The sequence below is a fragment of the Camellia sinensis genome, chromosome 15 (genome assembly GCF_055761805.1).
Source record: "Camellia sinensis isolate YWXY chromosome 15, ASM5576180v1, whole genome shotgun sequence".
Lineage (NCBI taxonomy): Eukaryota > Viridiplantae > Streptophyta > Magnoliopsida > Ericales > Theaceae > Camellia > Camellia sinensis.
The window spans coordinates 67,409,014-67,420,447 of record NC_138975.1 but is presented as its reverse complement, the minus strand read 5'-3'; positions in this window follow the sequence as shown (position 1 = coordinate 67,420,447).

The following is an 11,434-nucleotide window of genomic DNA, read 5'->3' as shown; positions in this document are numbered from 1 at the left end:
TTGCAATGAAAAGATTTTTCTGCTCTTCTTGTTGGGCCTATAGTCCCCTTGTGACCCTTGGCCCCTAGACCTCGGCCTCCACGGTAATCTCCACATGCTCGGGCACCTCCACGAGACGGTCGGATCATGTTCCCGGCAACCTTGAACAAGATCTTGGTTCTAAGCTTTTTCTCGAACTCAATGCAACGGCGTTCTTCCGTCGCTACCAACTCTGGTGCAAACCAGGACAAACTAGAAAAGGCCGCTTCAAACTCGGCCACAGACATATTGAGTTGCTTAAGGTCCTGGAACTCCTACCTCAACCTCTCCCTAGTAGTGGGAGGTAGATACTTATCTTGGAAGGCCACCACAAATGCCTCCCATGTCAGTTCTATTCGGCCTTTAGCATACTTCCACCATTGACCCGTGTCCCCTTTGAGATAGTAACTCGCAAGAGTCACTCTAAGCTCACTATCTTCTATGTGAAGCATCTTGAATGTCTTCACTGTCTATTCGAGCCATTCATTTGCTTTCTTAGGTTCGGGGCCACCATGGAACTCATCCGGCTTGGCCAGCAAAAACTCCCTCACGAGGAAGCTCGCCCTTGTCTCAATGGCGTTCTCCCTAGCTTGGTTCTCCGCCCTAAGTATGTTCAGGGACTCCCTTAATGCCCCCACCATATCTTGGGCTAGGGCCCCCATTGCGGCTTGACCCGCTTGCCCCGGTATCTTAGCTTGGCCTAATCGCTCCTCTTGCACCAGAACCTCATGGACCGGTACCCCATGCACACCCCGGCGACCCCAACCACGCCTTCCACCTCTACCACCACAAGTTTGACCCCTTCCTGACATCCTAATTGAGAATCAAGATAAATAATTTAGCACATAATTCCAAATGTGCTCGCAACTTGCCTCACACGTTAAACTACAACAATCATATATACTCTACCACACAAACAATTCAATTCACTCCACATAAGCACTTAGTCACGTAAGCACATACGGATTATCCTTTAGTGACGAGATTCGTCCCACAAAAAACCAAGAATTCTTAGTAGAACGAGTATTGATCAAGTACCCTTCTAATAAGACCTCAAGGAATCTAATAGGTGCAAATTACATCCCAAAAGCCCAATCCCATATCCATATAGTCACATAAGCAGGTTATCACATAATTACGAAAAATAAAACATTTCCTAATCATGAAAAATAAACCCATTGTGGCAAAACAACTACTTCCCCTGAGCCCCAAGTATTCAAACTCGGTAGCTCTGATACCAAGTTATAACGCCCTGAAAATATCCAATATAAATTAACTACGTCAACCAAAATCCACTAAATAATAATAACAATTTTTCCATCTTTACATCATTAATCAACAAAGTTTATACAAAAGTTCCACGTGCGAATTATGCATTCAATGGTATGAAAAACACATGAATCTATAGCATGTGAAGCATCTAATCTCAAGTAATTAAAATGCCCTTAAGGGCTTACATCTTCCAAGGCATTAGCCTGGTTACACAAAATGGTCTCTCGGACCTATACATGTTTAGCCCTTGGCTTACAAAAATTCACAATCACAACAAAGAGCCTTATGCTCTCAAAACATATTTCCACGCCAGATTTGGCAGGTTTGCCATGTCCTTTCTTGCACCAAAACCCATAGGGGTGAGCATAAAGCCCAGTAGAAAATTCTCACAAAGTATATACAGTTATGCAACCTTACAGTGTTAAATGCAAATTCCATACAATGCCGTTTAAAGAAAATTTTCATTACATGTTCTTGAAAATCATCATATTTCAATAACAGTTTGTAAGTCCTAACAATTCCGACACTTCCAATTTTAATCAATAGGGGCAGTAAATACGACTCGAGTAATCCCTAGGTTGGTGTCTGCAAGTAGGCTCAACAAGCACTACCAAAAACCCCACTTTACCCGTTGCTAACCGGAAGGGAAGTGGTACCTCCTCTGCGCGCGTTTTCGGTCTTTCACCTCGGACACTCAAGCTCACTTAGTCAGTTTCATCTATACCTCCTATTCGAACTTACCAACGTATTACCCCAAAACATTTCAATAATTTCATTTTGCATTATTGCTTTCTCAAAGTAAATGATTTCACATCTCAACTCAAAACTTGCAACAGTATAATGCTTGTAATGTCTATACACATGCCAAAGCTAAATAATAATCTTGTAATGTTCAATTGAATGAATATGCAATGCCATAATTGTCCACTTCCAACATAATATCAACAACATACTATCCTGATCAAATTTCCTTTTTCTCCTTGCAATGCTATTCTACAAATAGCCCAAAGTTTGTTACCAATTATCAATAGCATAACAACATGTCCCCAATTCATGCATTTCCATCCTTTTCACCATTTTAAGGTTATAGAAAAAATTAGACAACAATCTCCAATTTCAATAGTTCCCATGTGTAGAGAACCCAACATCAATATATATATATATATATACACATTGTAATAAAACATGGAAACTCTCCACTTTCTTTACTTATCCTGACATGAAACCATGAATTTATGTAGATATACATATATAGCACCCCATAAACCCTCATCTTCCTTTATTCAAGAAAAATCCCCAAACTTTCTAGGTTTTCTTCTTTTTTTTACAAAACACACACACACACACACACACACACACACACACCGAACCTTTGAAAGAGATACCAATGAAGTCACTATTCCCTTAACCAAGATGGTTTCAACCCTCAAGACATTATCTTTAAAAAAAAATTGAGATTTTAAAACCCCCTTTTTGAAAGAAACTTATATTCGTGAACAAAAATCAAACCCTCACATTATACCCAAAACAAATCCAAAACCCTCATCAATCCTTGCAAAACCTATATATATAACTCAAGAAATCCCTACCTCAAGTTTGATGAAGATGTTGATGAAACCCTAGAGCCAAAGGTGAGGGATTTTCGAGTTCCACCACACAATGTGAAATTCTAGCTTTGATCTTCAAAACTTGTGAGAGATGATGGATCTAGACCCAATGGATTGCAAGAAATAAAAAGCTCTATTTTGTTGTGTTTTGAAATTACATTTCTACCCTATCACTCCCGCTTCACGTTTGGATATCACTTTCAAAATAGAATTCCACCATATAATTCAAACTACAATTTGAAAACCCGTTTGGCAGCTTTGTGATTCATTTCTCCACTTTCAACGTCAGCTTTCTTCCTCTTCCTTTCGGAAAAGCTTCCATGTCCATCATCTCTGAAAAGCTTCACGTAAACTGATGTACTCATCTTTCTTTCTCTGTATCAAATATCACTCTGTATCAAATATCAGGACTAAAGATTTGTCACAGGTAGTATTCATAGAAAACTGAAACCATTTTATAAATCATGAATCTTGTGAACCCGCTCCCTACTCATACCATCTCCCACAAATCAAGTCACTTACAATTTGTGCGTTGTGGAAGATTCCTTCTACGGGCAATCAAACAACGACGAGTGCGAGGTCAAATAACTCACAAATTTATTTCACATATTTTCTTGTAGGTCACTGATTTGAAAAAATCATCCCTAATTTGATTCCCTATTGTGTTTTGTCTCGGGTCAAATTTATCAAACCTATTGTCGAATCAGACGACGCATATTTAGTCACTATACGTACTCCATCACCGGTGATAATTATTGAACTCCCACTAATCTGGTAAATATAGCCTCCAATCATCTGTGATGTACAAATGATTTCTGAGAAGTCCAAATGAGTTCTGAAATGATTTCTGAGAAGTCCAAACCAGTATAGAGATAGTTTGAGAATAGTTTCTGATCTATCTGAACTCTTTGCACCTTTTCTCTCCTTTATAGCTGAGCCAGCCGTGCCCCGGGTTATCCAGCCGGTCCTCTCCCGGGTCATCTGGTCGGTTGACCGGCCGGTCAACCTCCCTCTGCGACTAATTTCTTCTCCTGCTTATTTGTTCTACTTATTTCTTCTTCTGCTTATTTCTTCTGCGGCCTTCTTCAACCGCTAATTTGTGGTTATAATTTTAGTATATAAATACAGAAAATGTTACGTGATTTTTATTTTGCAAATCATCTGCCTTTCCTACAGTTGTACAGTTGAAATAAACATTGATGTTATGTATTTTTATTTTCTCTCTGTTGCCCTTCAAATCATCTGCTTCTCGTAACATTATTTAACAAGTTGAAGTGAGTAGTTTTGTTTTTTTATCTGTGTTGCCCTTCAAACCATCTGCTTTTTCCAACATTATTTACCAAGTTAAAATAAATATTACTTTTGGTTCCTACATAAATAATTGTAATTGGTTTTTGCTCTGGTTTTTTTTTTTTTTTTTTCTATCCACTCCAGAGTAGTTTGCTCTGTTATTCTTTTATATCCACCTCATAGTAGTTTAAATATAAATTGTATGTTTATAGATGGATGGAAACAATTCTGATGACAATCAAGATACAAAAATGAGGACTCCCAGAATTGAAACGAAATTAATAAACATGTTGCGAGAAGAGGTTAAAAAAATCAAACAATGGGCCGTACTACTGTGTGGACAATTAGGCATTGGAATCATTTTGCAAATCAATTGCACAATCTATATGGATTTCGGTATACAGCAAAGTAGGTGCGACAAAAATATCAGCGATTGAAAGCTAATTACCAGACGTTTAAGCAACTCCAGGCATAGACTGGTCTGGGATGGGATCCCATTGTTGGCACTGTTGTTGCACCCGATGAATTTTGGGATAAGGTTTTTCATTAACCTGTACCATTTTTAATTTTTTTTTTTAACATTTCATCACACATACAGTATGCTTAATTCTATATTCTCAATTGTTGTAGGCTACCAGAAATGTAAAGAAGTTTAGGACAAAAGAATTTGAGTATTTCCAAGAAATGGCGAAAATTGTTGAAAATTGTTGTGCCACAGGGGCCTTTTCTCGTGCATCCACACAAGGAGCCCTTGACTCAGATGAAGAAGATGAAATGCTAAATAAATTTTGAAACCCTGAAGTTGGTGGTAGTAATGCTGCTGAAGCCATTCCTATTGCCTTATTCGGCGATAAGTACATGGATCTAGGGAAGGGCAAAAGTCATAAGAGGGGCCCTATAAGCAGCCAGACTGACAGCGGTGTAGACACCCCATTTTTGACCGTCCTCAAGACTTGGACGTCACCGCTTGAACACTCGGTGATCATCCATGTTTGTGTTCGTCTTGAGTTCCCGGAGGTCTCAGCTACGCGCCTTGCCTCAGGATCTCTCGACTCGACTGTTTTGTGTTTGGTTTTGGACCAAACACTTGTGCTTTGCCTTGGAGGGGCAGGGAATGGCTTGTGGGCCATCCCCACACTCCACCGGCCATGGCTTGAGGCCACGGGCTGTGTTTTGTTGCCACCAGCCAAATGTTTGGCCGGCCGGCACTATAGATGGCCGGCTGTAGACACCCCATTTTTGACCGTCCTCAAGACTTGGACGTCACCGTTTGAACACCCAGTGATCATCCATGTTTGTGTTCGTTTGGAGTTCCCGGAGGTCTCGGCTACGTGCCTTGCCTCAAGATCTCCGAACTCGACTGCTTAGTGTCTGATTTTGCACCAAACACTTGTGTTTTGCCTTGGAAGGGCAGGGAATGCCTTGTGAGGCATCCCCACACATCACCGGCTATGGCTAGAGGCCACCGGCTGGTGTTTTGTTGCCATCAGCACTGTGTACTGCCGGTCAACACTATTTGTTGCCGGTCGGTAGTCCATTTTGTCAAAATGGCATTTTTGAGCAGCCGACTACTGTTCATCTGCTTTTGCAGATATTTTAATACAGCTGTCTTGCATTTGGCTCCCCTCCATACACGTATGGAGGGATCTCTCTCTTTAGAAGCTTGTCTTGTAAGCTTTACAAGACAAAGAGCTCTATAAGAAAAGCCCTCCTCTCCCTTGTTTAGGGTTAGAGATTTTAGACAGCCATATTAGGGTTTTGAGTTCTAGGGTTAGGATACATACACATTCTATCTCTATACCTCTCTCTTATTTGGCCTTTGTGTGTGTATAGGTGCATTTGTGTCTTACTATTGCACACAAACACATAGTGTTACACCTTTGCTTGATTCTTGAAGGATCAGAGGTTGTTCTTGGTGTTCTTGGGTGGTTTTGAGCTTGGAGAACCAGCTGGTCCACCATTTGTGAAGAAAGTCTTCAAGGGTAAGAAACTTGCCTTTATATTCCCCATTCTTGCATTGTTTTTTTGCCTATCTTAGAACTATTTTTGAGCTTAGTGTATAATACAAAAAAGTTCTGTTTTTAGGCCCTCTAAATAGTTTGTTTAGAGTATTTTGTGGTTTGGAGGAGTTTGACCCCTCTTAGGCCTTGAAGGGCCCCATTTTGTGCTATTTTGAGTGAGCTCCGGGACCTTGGTGTTTGGGCCTCCTCACCACTAAAATCTTGAGGGATTTCAGAGGTGAGGATGGTGCCTTGAGGTCCTAGGGAGGAGAGGGCCACCCCCTCTCCTTGTTGTCCTTAAAAAGGACCATTTTTGGCCTCTTGAGGGAGCACCTAGCTAAGCTTCATGTTGACCATGCCTTGGCTGTTTTTTATGCTTATTATGTTATAATATGCCTCTATTTTTAATTGGTTTTGGTACACCATGCATGCTTAGCATACCTACCTTGTAATGCCATGTTTAGGCCTTAATATGCCTTAGGTTGTAAACCATTGTTCAAGCATGTTTTAGGTCTAGCTTTGTGAAGATTTTGTGCTTATTTTGCCATGCTAGAGGTCTGTCCATAGTTGTTTGGGTCGGCCATGGCATGCATTGTATAGCCTCTTTGCATTTTTGGCTTGTTGGCCTCAAGTGTGTGAGTGTGTAGCATGCACTACTTGCTTTATTCTAATGATTTGGCATCATTTATAGCATAATTTCAGCCCCTTTGACATGCTTGTATGCTTGCCTTGGGCACCTCTTTAATGCTTTGAAAGCTTGTGTAGCACGCTCCATGTTTTGGCATTTGTGCATGCCTTTGAATTTAGGTCATTTGGATGCCATTTAAGTGATCTTTAGGCCTTGTCTTAATGTGCTAAAACTCTGTTTTTGGTCAATAAGTTCATGTCATGTTTGGTCTTGCTAAGTGTAGTTCAATACTTCATTAGTTTGCTTTGAATGCTTGGGCCATTTGTTGCATGTTTAGCCTATCATGCTTGGTTGGTTTGGCACCATGTTCTCGCATGATTTTCAGAGCTTAGTGCATGTTATTTGTCCATGTTTTTACCCTCTTGAGTGTGCTCGAGAATTGTTCTTTAATGCTTAAGTGTTGGTCCTTGTGTGCATGCATGTTTGCATGTCATTTAGCCCTCATTTCATGGCACTTTGGCCACTGTTTTTGGGCCTAATTAGAGCTGCCCAAATCATGTTTAAGTCCATCTCTTTGTTTGTTGCATGTACTCCTTGTATGTTGTAGCATATTGGTGAGTTGTTGCATAATTGAACTTGCATGATTGAATGAAGACACATGTTTGTTTGCATGCATAAACACCCACATTGTGCCTTGCATGTTTGTACGTTTAGGTCACATCTCACATGCTTGATATTAACATGCTTGCCTCATGTCTTGCATGATTATTGTCTATGCCTTGCATGATTGTTGCATGTTTGTGCATTGCCCATGTTCATGCTTGCATGTTAGTTTGTATGATTAGAGTCGCATAGCATTGGCACGCATGCTCTACCTCTTGACCAAGTCATGATAGAGGTAGAAGCCTCTTGATTTGATTGTGTGCATTGCATGTCATTTGACATCAAAGTGTGCACGCTTGGTCTCTTGGGCCATCACACATTGAAATGCGCGATTGGTGGTCCGAGAACCAAGAAGCATGTCCCTTTGACTCACTCACATGATAAGGAACATGTTTGGTGCATACATGGCTTGAATTGTATTGCCATGCTCTGCCTTGCCCTCTGTTGCTGTCAATTGCAGGTTCTGCAGGAACTCTCTGCCGACCGGCAGTGCTAAGTGCCGACCGGTAATCCTCCCTCGGCCGATAGCTTCACCAATGTCCGGTGACCACATACCACTGCCGGTGGCAATCCTATTCAGCCGGTGACGACTCCCAATGTCCAGAGAAACAATTCTGAGATTTTGGCAGTCTTCAGAGGAGCAGAGCAAGGAAAACAGAGGCAGCTTGCGCATGGCAGTGCACTTCCGAGCAGGACCGAGCATGCACTGCATTGAGCTCTCTTCCCGAGGCGGTTTACTGTTTTTCCTAGCTTAGTTAGTTTGTTAACTAATTAGGTAATTTGTAATAATTAATTAGCTAGGATAGTTAATTCGTTATTCAATTTGTATTATTCTTTTGGTCCCTCCGAGTGAGAGCGAATCTGTAATAAGTGTGGGTGCGTGTGTGTGCATGTCTTCCAATCCCCACTTCTTTCTTCCCTTTTACTTACCTGCTTTGATGGTTAGTAGTAGGTCATGTTTAAATTAGCATACCTTATGCTTAGCATGAGTGCATTCATACATCCGTCTTGCATGCACCGGGCTCGGTACATCATGCTAACTGCATTTGTATTTCAATTCCAAATGGAATACGTGCATCAATTGACCGCATTGCACATGCCATGCTTAGGTTAGCCGAGCCTATTCTAATTGCATCCTGTATGTGTTGCATTAGGCAATTTGACATGAACTAGGACCATGCATGTTGGCTAACTAGTTTATTGTTTTGGCACGGAGTACTATGTAAGTATTTTCCTGCTTTAGCATATCGCATGCGTGTGAATGCTATCATGACAACATGTATACCATGTGGCTAGATGCTTATGTTATAAACTGTTTGGATGCCTGTGGATGAAGGTTGGATTGTCTGAGTTGGAAAAACTCGTTGAAATCCGTATTTTAGCCTACTTACGAGTAGCAAATTCCAAAGTGTTTTTCAAAACAAACGGATATGCAATGTTTATTTCCAAATTAGGCAATCTAGTCTATACTTGTGTGCTGTGCGCATAACCTAGTAATTCTAGGCTAATAAATGGAATAAGAACACATAACGTTTTCAAAAAACGGATATCACGGTTAGTAGAGGCCGATCTTCGGATCGGGAGAGAGGGGGTGCTCATAGCTGACCTTCCCCAATCGTACCCAAGTTCCCGAGCCGAGGCAACTTTGGTGATGACGGACACATGGCCTTCAGCACCGAGTCAGGGTTTCCTAAATTCTCCCATTTTAAAATATTTAGGTGGCAACTCTGTATCTAGAAAAGCAGTCCATGTTTGGCACTTCTTTCAAAAAAATCTATTTTTTCTCAAAACGATTTGCCGAATTTGGACTCTTTGGTTCAGATTAAGAACCGTGACACAAATCGAGTCCGAACTGTAGCATGAGGCCCACGGGCGCGTCTACAGTTTCTGGCGACTCTGCTGGGGATATTTAGAGAGCTTGACTCGAACTCGTGATATCCTGTTTTGATTTCATTTATGTGTCTCTTTGCATTGCATGTGCATTGGTGCGCCTAGGACACCGTGTTTGCCATCTGCCATTCCTGAACGGTTTGCCGGAGGCTTGTCTTGTCAAGGCATGACCATAAGGCTGACCGGTTATGGGCTCTGACAGTATGGGAACACAAACCCCGGCTTTATTGGGGCACCCTTTTCGACCATTCGACCTAGTGCATATTCGGATCCATAGTGACCATTCCAAGCTAGGACAGGTTGCTTACCCGTTTATAGGTTGTTTGAAACCGCTGCGTGCGTAGTGAAACCCTAGCTCCTGACAAAATAGGACAGGGAAACCCTACCCCAATATAGGGATGTTTTGGCTCTTTACTTGCTATGTGCTTTTAGAGTGTATCTCTACAGGAACATGCATATCAGTTTGCAAGATTGAGTATTAGGCTTGAGGGCATCAGTATCAGTGTTGTCGAGAAATCAGTTATATCTGCGGGTATCAGTTCAGTTTTGGGGACAGTGATTCTGGGGAACAGTGATCAGTAGTGGAGTGCAGTTGTTCGGCTACACCTGTATTTGATCCGTTTGGGCTGAAACGCTGCTTGTTTTCCCTTTCAGTTCAGAGAGTTCAGAGAGTTGATACAGAATAGCTAGTGCTCCCCCTTGCTGAGGCAGGACTTATGACGACGCAGAATTCAGAAGAGATCATGGTTATGACGGCCGCATTAGATCAAGGGATCGCTCTTCAAAGTGAGACCAACATTGACATGTCACATCCACCCAGGTCGCCTGTTGCGCACTCGGTCTGGGCCCCCCAGCTATACCAGGCCCGCGAGCCTACTACATTCGAACTAATGGGGATGATAGGTGATCTCCAGAGGTCTGTGGCGGATCTCGCCTACGGAATGTCAGCTTCACCTCCAGCCACACCATATGCCGGGAGTTTTGTACCCCAGGAGCCCCCGTTGTTGGGGCGAATTGTGATTGAACTTAGCCAACCGGAGATGGCCTCCAGCTATGGTAATGACATATCAGCATCAACCCAAACCCTCGATCAGGCTGAGGCCAGAGGAAAAGACAAAGCGAAGGCAGATGCCGATCCCATTGAACAACTGCTGCGGGCAGTCGAGGCTTTGAAAGCCGGGGGGATGAATAAGCAACAGATATCCGCAGTTGTGGCAAAAACTGTGGAGGATGCTTTCCCCACTCCACCTGAGGGTAGTTCAAGTCAGTCCGAAAATCGGGATAGGCCCCGTCATGCCAGAACTGTTCCTCCTATTCCCAGCCCTGCCCCCGGGAAAGATCAAAAAGCCAAGGTGGCGCCTGCCGACCCTTTCGCTTGTGCGTCCAGTAAGAACGCTCAGACTTCAAAATACCTGCCCCGAGGGCACAGGGTCTTTCATGCTCTCTACATGCCTCTGTCTAAGGCACTTCAAATCCTTGCTGAGAGGGGGCACCTCAAACCCCTTGAACCTCGGCCTCTCCCGAAGAATCTCCCTGCTACGCTTGATGTTGCTCAGTACTGTGCGTACCACCAGCAGATAGGCCATGCAATCGACAATTGTTTCCGCCTCCGTCATGAGGTGCAAGATTTGATCGACAACGAGGTTATCCTCCCGCCCACCTCAGCCAAGTCCGTTACCACCCAGTTATTGGATTTTGAGGACACAGATACTGCAAGTATGTAATTAGAAAGTGAACCACCTGCGGGCGGCATTCGGTATATGTTGGATGTGGCGTCTGGCACGCATTTTTGAGCATCGCTGAACCCAAGTTTTGTAAATTCTGGCTTGGGTATCGAGTCAGTCTTTTGTTTTGAGTCTGTCTCTTTGTCTAGAGTCAGTCTTTTTGCTTAAGGGTCTGTCTTGTTGTACCGAGTCAGTCCCCTTTGTATAGAATACCAGGTGATTCCGGGGTTGTTGCCTCGAACACCGTTTTGTCTTGTAATTATCCGTTTTTGTTTTTTGAGTCTGTTTCTGCCGAGGGGCCAGTTATACCAACAACTCTGAATGAAATAGCTGTGGCTATCT